The sequence below is a fragment of the Cryptomeria japonica genome, chromosome 1, assembly GCF_030272615.1.
Source record: "Cryptomeria japonica chromosome 1, Sugi_1.0, whole genome shotgun sequence".
Classification (NCBI taxonomy): Eukaryota; Viridiplantae; Streptophyta; class Pinopsida; order Cupressales; family Cupressaceae; genus Cryptomeria; species Cryptomeria japonica.
In genome coordinates this window covers 94,999,241-95,013,122 of record NC_081405.1, presented here as the reverse complement: position 1 = coordinate 95,013,122, position 13,882 = coordinate 94,999,241, and the positions used below count along the sequence as shown (strand labels likewise).

Here is a 13,882-nt window from a genome sequence, read left to right as displayed (position 1 = left end):
GCATGTTAAAACAAGTATCAACACTTTCAAGGGTGATAAAGCAAATGTCAATTGTTCTCATGCTCATGTTTTGATTACTATTTCTTATTTTGGTGAGCTTGGGAAGCATAAAAGAGGTATTGATTGGATTATTTTGAGAAATGGGCTACAATTGGAAGCAAACCTGGAAATATGTACATGAGATTGTTGATCCTTCTGAGCCCATGATCAAAACTTTGAGAGAGCTGCAATTATCTTGAGATGATTTTATGAAGAACAATGATACATCTTCTTATAAGAAGCACATTGAATATACATCAATATATTGATTATCTCAGCCAAAGGAATCATTTTATGGTCAACTAGAACTAACTCTTTGTCAAAAGAAGCAAGTAGGGCATGGATCAGCCACAGTAAGACATTTTGGCATCCCACTTGATGAAAAAAATTATTCAATGTATTCACCTATTCATTGTGGGAAAAGAAGGAATTCTTGTTGATGTTTGTAGCTATGGCCGGATTCCTTCTATGGCTGACATAGTGTTGACGTGTATTTTGTACACAATCATACACAGAATAAAATACCGACAGGCATCTTATCCTCTCTTGAGAAAATAGTCTCTAACTGCTGAAGATCTGCAAAAAGGATCAGTTAGATGGACTCCAAGGTTCTTTTAGTGGGGTCTCCACGTGTGGACAAGCTTTTTTAGTGGTATGATGTGATTTGCTGTTTCCTTCAAGGCGTCTTACGGATTCAAAAGCTCGAAGATTTTACTAATCTAAAGGAACTCTCAAAAAATAAAAAAAGATAGGGTTTAAGGAAGTCTAGTCTAACCCTATGAACGACTTAGCATGAATGAGATTTGGCAAGACTCAACTAACTTCAATTTTGCCATAAGGTAACAACTCAATTGAAATTAGTGCGATCTTCTAAGGTAATAATGGTATTCAATGCATCAAAGACCGAGGACACTACTATGAAAGTACATCTCCTAGATACAAAAATGCTTGAAGGTTAAGGACTCAAAATGTTTTCCAGTCGACCACGCAAGGCGTTCCTACAATCAGCAAGAAGCTAGTGGTTTGGATTGTGAATCCTACCAAATATCAAACCTCACACTTAGCCTTTCAAATTAACAACTACTTTGATTGAGCATGATTCAAGTACATCCAACAACCATGAAGATAACTTATGAAATTTGCAACAAAACACCATAACTTCAATATTTTATTGATTTCCAAGTCATCATATACAACAATTGCTTGAACTTCTCTCTTCAAGACTCAATCTTGCTACAAAATAAAAATTGCTTACAACTCTAATCTCTCTATTTCACTCTCAACTCTATTCTCTATTTTTCTATTGACTATTCTATTATAAATGAAATGGAAAATGGGGGGTATAAATAGCATCCCCAGTTACAATGAAAGGTCTAGATTGAAAGTAAATCAATGGACAAGATCATGACACCTAAACCCTAATTAGGGTTTGTTACAAATGACCTCCTTTTTACTGAACAATATTAAATACATAGCCAAATATTAAATTTGGCACAAAAATCTAGGAGGTATCAACCAATGAGAAATAAGATGTCATGTCATCTGTAACAACATTTCATCTAGAATCTTATTCCCTTTCCAATTCTCTTTCTTAGCATATGCAATGAATTTTGTCACGATCCCTTCGATTTCTGTGCTTGGAATCTCGGGAAGATTCTTGATACTCTCTTCTAAGTGGATAACCTGATCAAATGCATCTAGAAGAGCTGTGTCCCAAGTGGGTTCAAGTTCCTTCGTTCTATCAATCAGGAGCATGGTAGCATACATCTGATCATATTGCTCATCTGTAACATCTGCGTCTTTGCGAAAGATGATCTTGATTCTATCTTCAAATTCTTGTAAATCCACATCTGTCTCGACCTCGATCCTTCTGCCAAGAATGGTACGAAATACCTCAAATACTCTGTCCTGGATCGGATTGATCACCTCCTCAACTTGACCACATCTAACACTGATGTCCTCAAAAAGAACACTCTTTATATGAAGTAAGGTTGACCACTGAAACAAACTGTGAGAATCACCTTCCAAGATCTTCTCTTGTGCTAAAATTCTTCTGGATGTATGTCTTATAACTTTCAAGACAGGGATGACAACGTCCTTGGTATGGGCAAATGCAGCTACTGTTGCCATCAATCTGTGGATTATCTCAAGAACTTGGATAGCCTGATGGGTGATCTTCGACATCCTTGTAACAAACTCAATGGCCACCGTGTGAGATCTATCCATCCAACTACATGTACGCTGGACCATATTCCTGAATCTTTCTGCTTCATTGATTGATTGAAGGGGCAATGCCTGCAATGGTGATCTAACTGGATCCTGACGTCCCAAAGGTTCATTGATGTGACTGAAATATGTCCTCCATGCACCGACCTCTTTCTCAAGCTTTCTATTCTTTTCTACTTCTTCTCTAAACTTATCTTTCAATGCCTCAAATGTGTCGGTGGCATCATCTAAAGTCTGCTCTGCTGTGGATGGTCCTAACTCAATAGTCTGTATATGATAGTCCTCTGCTAGGATCTCACCCTCATATTTGTCTGTTGCCGGTGTAGCTATCTGCAGTTTTCTAGATCCAGTCTCATCTCGAATCATCTTGGACATCTTTGTAGCCTTCTTCTTCTCTGTTGTCATATGTGAACGTCCCACGAGGCTCTCTAAATCAATTGCACTGTCTTCATCCTCAATTACGATCACCTTAGTCAACCTTTCCTTCAACCAATCTGGGATATTTGATCTTGTCTCTTGAACTTGAATCTCTTTATGTACTATTTCTTCTTGTCTGGGAGGAGATGTTACTTCGTTATCATTATCTAAATCATAGTCTTGGAGAGATCCATCGGATGAAACATGCTGTGCCTGTCCTTCCTCCTGCCTGTCATTCTGTACCATTGATTCCATGGACTCTTCCACTCGAATCGTTCTATCCTCTGGCCTGGAAGAAGTACCTGGCGTTTGATCTTTGTTAGCACCTTTCTTTTTCTTGGAAGGCTCTTTCTTTTCTGATCTTTCCTTTCTCTTTGAACCTCTCGAATGGAGATTGCCCTCACTGGCACATCGAAGATTACCTTCACCTGAATTCCTAGGATTAGGATTGCCTTCACTAACACTGGCTCCACCTTCGGCTGGCTTTTCTTCCAAAGTAAAAGACATGGCTATGCCTTGTTCTCTCAACTTCTGATGTTGAACGTCTACCCATCTGCGAGTACAAGACAAGACTGGTGCCATCAATTCATCTAAATCCACGGCCTCGGGCTCATTCCAATTCAAACTTATTGTTTTGCTTTCTCTATCATATGAAGATTGGATGTGCCTGCCGTTGTCCTGAGCTTGGTCGGCTACTCTGTAAATCTTACATTTCCTGATGAAATCCAAAGGCAATCTAGAATGTATCTTTCGTTTCACTTCGAGATCATCTAGGAGATTCATCATAAAATCTTCAATCTGGTACTCATGTCTAAATCTTCTACCGACTGTCTCCTCTAAATGTCCATGTGGATCAAAACTATTCCTCCAAGCAAAAGATGAAAAAGGATACAAGGCTAACTCCCTCTCTGCGTCATCCATGGCTGAGACATTGGGACATACCTCAACTGAATTACCCAAAATAATAGGTACCTGAACTCCATTCTGATGTCTGTGTCTGAATGCCTTCACATATGCTGCCAACTGCCTTGTTACTTCAAGTAACACAATCCTGTCTGTCGGGTATCTCGGCAACATGTATGGAGGTAAAGGACATCCATACACTCTAATGTAAGTGAACTTGGGAAACTGAATGAACCAAGCACCGTACCTCTTGATTAACTCCTGGGCATCCTGAGATAATCTATTGTGAATCCCTCCTTGCAACGTCCTTGTGATGTTCATTGTGAAAGTATCATTGATTAACTTGTAGTTCTTCCCTGGTGGATGATGCAAGTAGGTATAGGATTCACAAACTCTGACCTCGCCGGGTCCTCTTCCAATCACTCCTCTGTGAGGTAGTCCTGCGTACTCAACGCTCCTGATTAAGGCATAGATGACGTATGAACTCATGTGGAAGGACTTAGTAGCCCTGAGTCTTCTCAACTGTACGTCTAAGCAATGGCTAATTATCCTAGCCCAATGTATTGTACCCTTTCCTTGAACAATCACCTGGATGAAGTAAAACATCCATTTCTCAAAATAGAAGGCATGAGGTGCTCCTGTAACTCTGTTGAGCATGGTGATCAAATCTCTGTACTCCTCTTGGAAATCGATCCTGTGTGGTGTGTTCGGTACTTTGCTCAGACGGGGACGCTTAAGTAGCCAGTTCTTGTTGATTATGCTTAGGCAAGCATCTGGATCATCATCGTACACTGATCTGGCTCCTTCAATGCTCTTGTATATCATGTCCCTGTGCTCTGGAAGATGGAAGGCTTCACTTATGGCTTCCTCTGAAAGGTACACCAAAATGTTTCCCTCATTAGACACAATTGTCCTGGACTGTGGATTGTAATGACGGGCACACTCGATCATCAACTCGTGACACTGAATGGCTGGAGGAAAACCGGCCGCCTTAATGATGCCACTTTCTATTATTCTCCGGGCGACAGGTGATGGCTTGCCGATGTAAGGGACCTCTCGGAACTTCTTCGTACTAAAGTTCCCCAAGTTTGTATCTCCAATGTTGCTCCACTTGGACACGATCTTGGTCTCCACTTCTTCAGTCTTCTGATCTTCTTTCATGAGAGCCGAGCGACTGGTGGATGCTCCCGCCTTTGGGGTCGCCATACCTACACAACATTTCATTATGAGAAATAGATTTTTGCAATAAATAACGTAGATAAAAGAGATAAATTTTAGGAAACCTTATGATAAGTCTCTAGAGTTATTATTTCCTAAAATACAACGATTGAGCTAAGAGAAATTCAAGATTCAAAAATTTCAAAATTTGAAATATGACGATAAAGGAATAAAACAATAACAATTAAATCGCCATACCTCGATAGAGAGCTAACTCTAGAATGCAAAAAACAAAATTTGCCTAGGCAAAATTGAGGTATAAAGATAGTCTTCAATATGATCTCCTCAAAATTGACTTCGCCACCTCTGGATAGAATGTGATCTTCACTTATCGCCTTGGACGTGGTCTCAAATGGATCTTCAAGTTCGCACAAATAAATCTCCAAGTCTTTAGCAAATTCGCCTTAGGCGTGGTCTTGGATGGATCTTCAAATTCGCACCACCTTGGGAATGTCTACGCCACCTTTGGTTTGCAATCGCACCACCTTTGAATGTCTAAGCGCGCCACCCTTGGATGAATGAAACTCGCACCACCCTTGAACACACTTCGCACTATATTCGCCTCCCTTAATTCGCATGTAGAGAAGGTAAAATAATGATGTAGAAATGATAACTTTTACCCCCCTTATATAGCGCTTGCATCCTTTACCCCTTAGGCCGACTTAATAAAAATAAAACCATTTTTTGAATGATTTTTAAATGATTTGCAATGAAATAACAAGGCCGACCTCCACATATGAGCGCTCAAATCAATTTTTTATTAATTATTTGATGCCTTGCGTTTTTTATTGCAAATTTCGATTTTTAAATAAGGCAAAAATAATTAATACATGTTAACGCCATATTAAATGCCAATAAAAAATAAGATTTTCAATTTTTAAATCGATTAAGCATTTAATGAAATTCGAATTGTTTAAATTTGGCGCCAAAGATATGAAAATAAAAGGACGTACCTCATCGCTCTGGTCCCTTGGAGAGGGACAGGAGCGATCCATGATTTTGGTCTAGATTCTTGCGTTTTTAACGTTCAACTCCTTCATTTTCACCTCCCAAATCGATCATCTGGTGGTCCTTCGAATTTGAATGCCTCTCTTGTGCGAGCAAATGTATCTTATGATCATTATCGCCCTGGTCCCTTGGAGAGGGACAGGAGCGATCCTAAGTTTTTTGCTTGATCTTGGCGACTTTTAAACTTCGATCTCCTTTGCAATGTCTCCCCGACGATGTCCTTCGCATTTCCTATCCTCATTTCGCCTTGATCTTTGAAGGAACGTGAGTGTTTTGATAGGATCGCCTTGGTCCTTGTCCAAAGGACAGGAGCGATCCTGATTTTTTTACGTTCAATATGCATTTTTGACCTTCGATCCTTCATTGTGATGTTTTCCAAACGCCGTCCCTTGTCTTGCTTAACCTCGCCTTGGTTCGATTTTGGAGGAATATGAGTGCTTTTGATAGGATCGCCCTGGTCCTTGTCCAAAGGACAGGAGCGATGTGAGGCCTTTACACCATTTGGCGATGTTTGGACGTTCAAAACTCTTGTCTATCACCTTGTTATCATACCATGGACCCTCCAGAACATTGCAATATATTGTCCTTACGTGGATTTTGCATGAATTGATCAATACATCTAATATCGCTCTGGTCCCTTGGAGAGGGACAGGAGCGAAGTTCATCATTATGAGCTTGTTCTTGTTTATACCAACTTGCAATTATCTTCATTGCGTGAAATGATGTCCTTTCGATCCTCTTGGTAACTTGAAACTTGTTTGCCTTTTGAAATTTACGCCATTATGTAGATATCGCTCTAGTCCTTTCCCAAAGGACAGGAGCGATCTGGGTTATAGAGTGCAAATCCTTCCATGTGATGACCTTTGCAACGTTGCGCTTGATGGAAATGCCTTGAGATGTCTTCGCCACCCTTCGTCTTGACTTGGATCGGCCTTGAACCTTGGAGGGACGACCTTGAACTTTGAAGGGACGTATCATCACCATTGTATCGCCCTGGTCCCTTGGAGAGGGACAGGAGCGATCCTCCCTTTGTGGCCTTTATCTTACTTTGCCAGGTTCCAAGTTTATATTCAACGGAGTCGTCCTTCTTCACTCTATCCGCCCATGCCTTTACATTGTTTGTAACTTTGCAAGAAAAGAAATTATATCAAAAATTGCTCTGGTCCCTTCCTGAGGGACAGGAGCGAACTAGGCATTTAACACTGTTATGGACGTCCCAAAAATCTTTAATTTATATTCAACGCATTCATCTCATGTTCTCCTTCGTTTTTGAACGTAAACTTGCCTTGACCCTTGTCTGGATTTTGCAAAATGGAGGAAATCGCTCTAGTCCCTGGGAGAGGGACGAGAGCTACAAGGTACCTCGCCCTGGTCCCTTGGAGAGGGACAGGAGCGATTTAGTCAATATAGGTCATTTTCCTTCGTTTTTGCATCTCAAATTATATTCATTTGGCAAAGCATCTTCCTTCGGGCATCCTCAAATTGTTAAGTTATCAAAATCTTGCAAGGACAAAACAAAATTTGAATCGTAGCTCCGGTCCTTTACTGAGGGACAGGAGCGATTTTCTTCCTGGAGGCCTTTCTGTGCTCATGAAAATCTTCAATTTATATTCAATGGAAAGATCTTGTCGTTCTCTATCACTTCAAACGTAAAATTTGTCTGGACTCTGCAAGGATGATGAGATATTTGAAATTGAGCTCCCGTCCTTCACTGAGGGACAGGAGCGATTTTGCTCCTACAGGCCAAAATAACAAGATTTTTCACATTTTAACACTTCACGAGGCGAAAACAAATCAATTCCAATGCCCAGGATCAAACTTCAAAAAAGTCAAAATTTGGTCAAAATATTCAGTCAGACAAAAATTCATATTGACGGTCATTATTTAGACAAGTTTAAGCTCTGCATGAACATTCCAATTGAAAATTAGACCATTTTGGCGAATTCATTGCATTCAAAATTTGCATTCTAGAAAAGAAGCTCAAAAGCTCTCAAAAATGACTGGATTTTGGCTTGAAAAGGCAAAATTTAAAACCCTAAGGCTTGGCCCTAAATCCAGACGACTAACTAACTACAAAACCCTAAAACGAAAGCGAAAACGAGCGAAAAAAAACAAGCAAAAAGAGGGGGTCCCCATTTGCGATGGGGCGATGTGTGAAATGGTCACAACACATAGCTAATATAATTGTCTAATTGGCCTATCGGCCTTAGACAATTATAGGTCTGATTTATATTCATGTGTGTTAAGCATAATTAAGGTCTTAATGCATGTCGATTAGCATCTTGCTTTAATAGTAATCGATTGAGGCCGACTTGGATGTCCGCCACCTCTTTGTATTGAGATGTGTTGCTTAGGAGAGGGCCGACTCTTGGAGAAAAGGCATAAGTGGTGCTTTTAAAGGAGATCAAATCTCCATTCATATATATATACACTCAATCATATAGTAGATACACATATTGAGAAGAGATGTGCTTGGGGGTGACGATAAGAGCTTAGTGTCTATGGTTGGGAAGACAACAAATCTGATGTTCACCTGTGGTTAATCGAGCATACCAAAAATCAACATGGTATCAGAGCCAGGTTCCTTCTATAGAGCCTAATCGCTTGAAGGTAGATCCTGTGTTTTTGAGGGAGTTCAATACACCTCACAGAGGAGAGGCAAAGGGAAAACCAAAACTAGAGTAGAAAGAAGAATTTTTGGTCAAGCGAGGAATCATGACAGAAGCACTGGTACTGCGCGGCACAATGGAGGGGCACTCAGACTAGTTGACAGCCATTGCGACAACCATCGACAACTTGGACATGATTGTGTCCACCTCGTGTGACTGCACAATCAGTTGTGGAACACTTTGGGCGAGTGCAAGTACACAATCTAGGCCGATGCTGATGTTGCAGGTTGCGCACTTGTGGTTGTGTCGACGTGCTTTTGCATTTGGTGGCCCTACCTTGTGTGGCCCGTAATTTGTTTAACCCAGCTATTTCACAGGCTCATTTTGAGCTATTCAGAGTCTTATTTGATCATTGACATCTCAATCAAAGGACTTGCTTGGTTCCTTCATTGGCATTTTGATTGGCCCGATCGAAGTTTGGACTTGTGTTAATCACTTGTGGAGTACTTTCCTTTGGCCGGTTGATCGTGGTTGGCAAGATCACGATTTGCAGATCTATGTGGATCCAACAAGATATATTTTGTAGAGATGTGTTGGCGCATATCCCGTGTGATTGATCTGTGTGACTCATCATCCTTGTGGCGGCTGATCCAGTTGAGAGGGGGGGACTTTTTTCCTTCTTGGCATTGATTCTTGGAGTTTCCATTAGACCTGCATTTTATAGAGGTGTTTCTTGGCGATTAGCAACGCCATTTCATTGGTGTCATTTTGCATCAGATTGGGTTTCATTGCTATTGTGACAAATCAAGTGTTTTTTTTCAATTTGGTCAATGCATATTACCGGCCTGCGTTCTCCTCAGTCAGATCAAGTCGATTCATATTGGCTTATTGTTGAGAGTTTGCAGTGACAAATGTGCTCACATTATTTTGGCTTGATCGATCTGTTCTTGATGGTGGTTTCGTTCATCTGATCTACCCAAGGAATTTTCCTTAGATCAACATTATGCCCAAAACTCCTCCTCATTATATTTTGCGGCTTGCATTTTTGGGTGATCAATTTCTTTCATCATCACTTGTGGTGGTGTTTCTCATTCGGCTGTTTTGAATCAATTGGTTTTGGCTTTGGGCAAAATTTTGGTTAGAGGTCATGTTCATCTTCTTTTCAGGCACTGTTGAATGGGTGGATTTCTGTCACATTTATGTGGTTAATCCATCACTTTGCTGTGAATGGTATTAAAGACAGTTCTTCAAATGATGCTTAAACTATGCATGGAGCAGAAATTGTGGACAAGATGATGAGTGATGGCGAGGGCCAAAGGCCACCCAGCCATTTGATCATCACTAGGTGCTTCGGTGTGATCAATCCAAGTGAATGGAAATTCCATTGCTGAGCAAAATTATAAAAGATAAGTACTCTTTATGTTTGAACAATGTTCATGAATTTTCATTAAGTCATGCTACTTCATTGAATAATGAATCATGTATTGACATTTCGGTTGACTATCATTATCTCTCTCTAAAATGCTTCTAGGACGAATCAGAGATTGCATTCAAGGAAGGAAGATTGCTTGCATTTCTTCACAAAGGAAGAATTAGCATTTAGAGGGAGTCTAACATATCGTCAGAAGTAACCTTGGACGAAGAGGTCAAAAGGTTGAGAGGGAGTTTGACATTTCAGCTTCAGAGGGAGCTTAACATTTCAGCTTTAGAGAGAGCCACGCCATCATGAAGATTTGTTAATGAGTTCTTCTCTGTGAGGGAGAAGTTTGAGGTTCAATCCCTTGTTTAATGCATTCTTCTCTGTGAGAGAAGTTTGAGGTATTAGCCCTTGTTGTGCATTCTTCTCTGTGAGAGAAGTTTGAGGTATCAACCCTTGTTGTGCATTCTTCTCTGTGAGAGAAGTTTGAGGTATCAGCCCTTGTTATGCATTCTTTTCTATGAGAGAAGTTTGAGGTATCAGCCCTTGTTGTGCATTCTTTTCTGTGAGAGAAGTTTGAGGTATCAGCCCTTGTTGTGCATTCTTCTCCGTGAGAGAAGTTTGAGGTTTCAGCTTGTTGACGTGTATTTTGTACACTATCAAACACAGAATAAAATACCCAAGGGTACCTTATCCTCTCTTGAATAAAGCCTTTGATTGCTGAAGATGTCGCAAAAAAGGATCAATCAGGATGACTCCAAGGTTCTTTCGATGTAGGGTCTCTACGTGTGGATAAGCTCTCTGTGGTATGATGTGATTTGCTGGAATCACAAGGGGACTTTCATTTGATGATTGAACGTCTGATCTGCTTTGAATATTGCTGGAACACAGGCTCTTACTAGCTTTGATTAAAAAAAAGGAAAAAAGATGAGGGCGAGGAAAGGATCTAATCCTAACACTAAGAATGTAAGAACAATGAATGATCTTTGATGAAATTCTAACTAAGTCTTGTTTTGACATCACAGGAACATCTCCACAAGGTTAGTGCGATCTTTGAAGGAAAGCTTTATGATGTTCAAATCATCACTGCAGGCATAGACACCATCAGGCTGATGTATATCAATGAAGAAGCGACAATTGAAGTTAAGCTTAAGCTGAATGATTCCAGTTGACTACACAAGGCAAGTCTGCAATCAACAAACTGCTAACAGTATGGATATACGAATTTCACCATCAATCAAGCACATTTCTTCCATTCATCTAATAACATGAAATCAAATATGAGAAGTATAGAGACCATGCAAATTGTCGAATCGACCCATAAATTTCACCATTTCTTCAATGAAGTTACAAGTCTTTTACAACAACATCTTGGCAACAATCTTTGCCTTCTCTCTCTACTCTACTCTAATTGCTATTCTAATCACCTTCTAACTACTCTCTATTCACTAACTCCTTTCTATTGCTTTCTATTTACTGCTTTCTATCTATTGCCTTTACAAATGAAATGCCAGGGCTTATATAGTGCCCTCAATACAATTCGATGGCTTAGATCAATTCGAGATCAATGGCCAAGATTCAACAATGAAAACCCTAATTAGGGTTTGTTACAACCATTACATAACATTTAATGCTTGACCAATGATAAAATTGTATTAATTGGACACATGTCTTCTTTGGAAAATTCGACCAATAGATAGCTGGGGTAGGTACATCAGAGTTTGTGCCACCTTCCATGAGTTAGGTACATTGAATCTGGACATGCTGAGGTGGACCACACTGACTGGAGAAATGATGACTAGGATGCCAACTGGTCTGACACTTGTAACTTGGTAGATATTCGATTTGATGTTGTTGAGAAGCTAGTTTTAATTAATTCATCTGGAACTATCTGCTTCTTCAACGAACCCTTTGCTCTGACTTCTTTTGTCTCTGATGTGCAGGATGATGATGTACCTCGCCTTGTAATGCTCGATTGGAAGAGGTCGATCTTGTTGATGTTTGATCGAAGAAAGCCATCCTTGTCGATGCTAGACTGGAGGAAGTTGCCCTTGTCCTTGCTTGATCTTCTTGGAGGAGACCGTCCTTGATCTGGCTTGATTTTCCAACTCCGGGATCTCCATTTGATGCCTACACAAAATATTAAAGTTAGTCTTTTGAGCATCAAACATCAAAGCATGAAATTTAAGACCTTTCAAAGGTAAAACTTAAGATATTAATCTGAAAAAAGTCATGATAAATCAAGAATTACACATTTTCAAACTAATAATGAATGGAAATTGGATTTTCAAGACTTAGATTTTACAAAATTGCAATGGGATCACAATAAGTCTTGAATAAGAACTTTAAAAAATGATTCTTCATACCTCTTCCTTTGAGTGCTTAACTACAAAACCTTGAAAAAATGAAGGAAGAAGACCGGATTTTGTTGGGCAAGATTAGATTATAGTCCTCCCTTGGATGAATTATGCCTCCTTTAGCCTTCAAAAGAGCTCCACCTTCCACTAGCTTCTTCAAAATCTGGAAATTCGCCTTCAAATGCCTTCAAAAATCTGGAAATTATCCCCCAATCTAGCAAGAAATACGCCTCTCCAATAGCCTTCAAGATGAATTTCGCCCTCCTTAGTCTCCACACTTAGTAGAAATTTGCTCCACTCCAGCTAGATTTCGTACCTTCAATTAGCTCTCCAAACTCGCACTTGAAAGGATGATTGAATGATTTGAATTGTGAAACAACACCTCCAATATATAGAGCGCTCACCTTCCACTTACCCATGAGGCCGACCTTGCAAATAAAAGGTGAAATAATAAATAAAACCTCAAAAGGAGTAGGCCGACTTTGTCAAATAAAGGCAAAATAATGCCTTGTGCACTCAACTTTTAATTTTTAATTTCACAAAAATTAATTTTAAATGCCTTTATAATAGAAATTCGATTTTTTTGAGGCCCAAAATTAATTTATTAAATGCCAATTTAATTAATTTATTCAAAGTTAGCAATTTGGCATCTAATGCGATTTGGAGGATATTAACGCCCAAATATGGTAAAAAAATAATGAATGCTATTAACTTCACTCTGGTCCCTTGGAGAGGGACAGGAGCGCTTTTCTCAATCTAGGCCTTGCATTCCTCATTTTCACGTTCAAAACTTCATCTAGGCATTTAAAATGGCATTTTCATTTGGAGTCTTGAGTTTAATTCACTTGATCTTTAGAAGGAACGTGCCTTAGGACATTTTTGTCCTGGACCCTGGGTGAGGGACAGGAGCACTTTTTGCCTTTTGTCCTCAATCCTTCATCTTTCATTTGTTGATTCTCATTGTGGAGTAAGCAATGATCTCTTTCACTTGTTCCATGCATGCTTAACTCGTTTTTGCAAGGCAAAATAAGTGTTCCAAAGATTTTCGCCCTGGTCCCTTGGAGAGGGACAGGAGCACTTTTTCATTTTTAGGCTAGGATTCTCAAATTTTGAAGTCAAACCTTTATTCATCATGCTTTAGGAGATCCTTCCTTATCTCGCACAACCTTGCCTTAGCATAATCTCGGAGGGAAATTGTTGATTTTATAAAAATCGCCCTGGTCCTTTAGTGAGGGACCAGAGCACCCTTTTGAGTCCTTGTGCAAATTCTTGATCACATTAATCTTCAAATTACCCTCAAGGTGTAGAACACCACATTTCACTCCTTCTTGAGTCCTGGAAACAAAAATAGCATTTCAAAATGCAAGGTAAATGGGCATATTTAGAAATTTCGCCTTGGTCCCTTGGAGAGGGATGGGAGCACTTTTGCCAATTGTCGTCAAAATATGCAACTCTTGCATCTCAATTCCACTTCGAAGCTTTTTAAACGTCCTTTCAAACTTGCGCCTTGACCTTGATTTGTCCAAACTTGGCGAGAAGAGCTAGATAACATGTTAAGCGCTCTGGTCCTTCAGTGAGGGACAGGAGCACTTTTTCAACTTCAAGCTTATCCGTCCTTTGCTAGCTTTCCAAATTATCTTCAATGGGCTAATCATGTCTTATTCCATTCATTTCAATCACAAACTTGT

At 39.8% G+C, this 13,882-nt stretch overlaps 1 protein-coding gene across 3 annotated transcripts in view; it reads right to left on the bottom strand.

The window, feature by feature from the left end:
• LOC131041867 (uncharacterized) overlaps nucleotides 1-13,882 on the bottom strand; it is a 155,518-nt gene that overhangs the window by 115,555 nt on the left and 26,081 nt on the right. Inside the window, exon 12 of one of the 3 annotated variants that reach the window (XR_009105080.2) lies at nucleotides 11,794-11,967. The exons of the other annotated variants lie outside the window; for them this stretch is intronic. The gene's annotated coding sequence lies outside the window, so the exon portion shown is untranslated. The remainder of the gene's footprint in view (nucleotides 1-11,793; nucleotides 11,968-13,882) is intronic. 3 annotated transcript variants of the gene reach the window in all.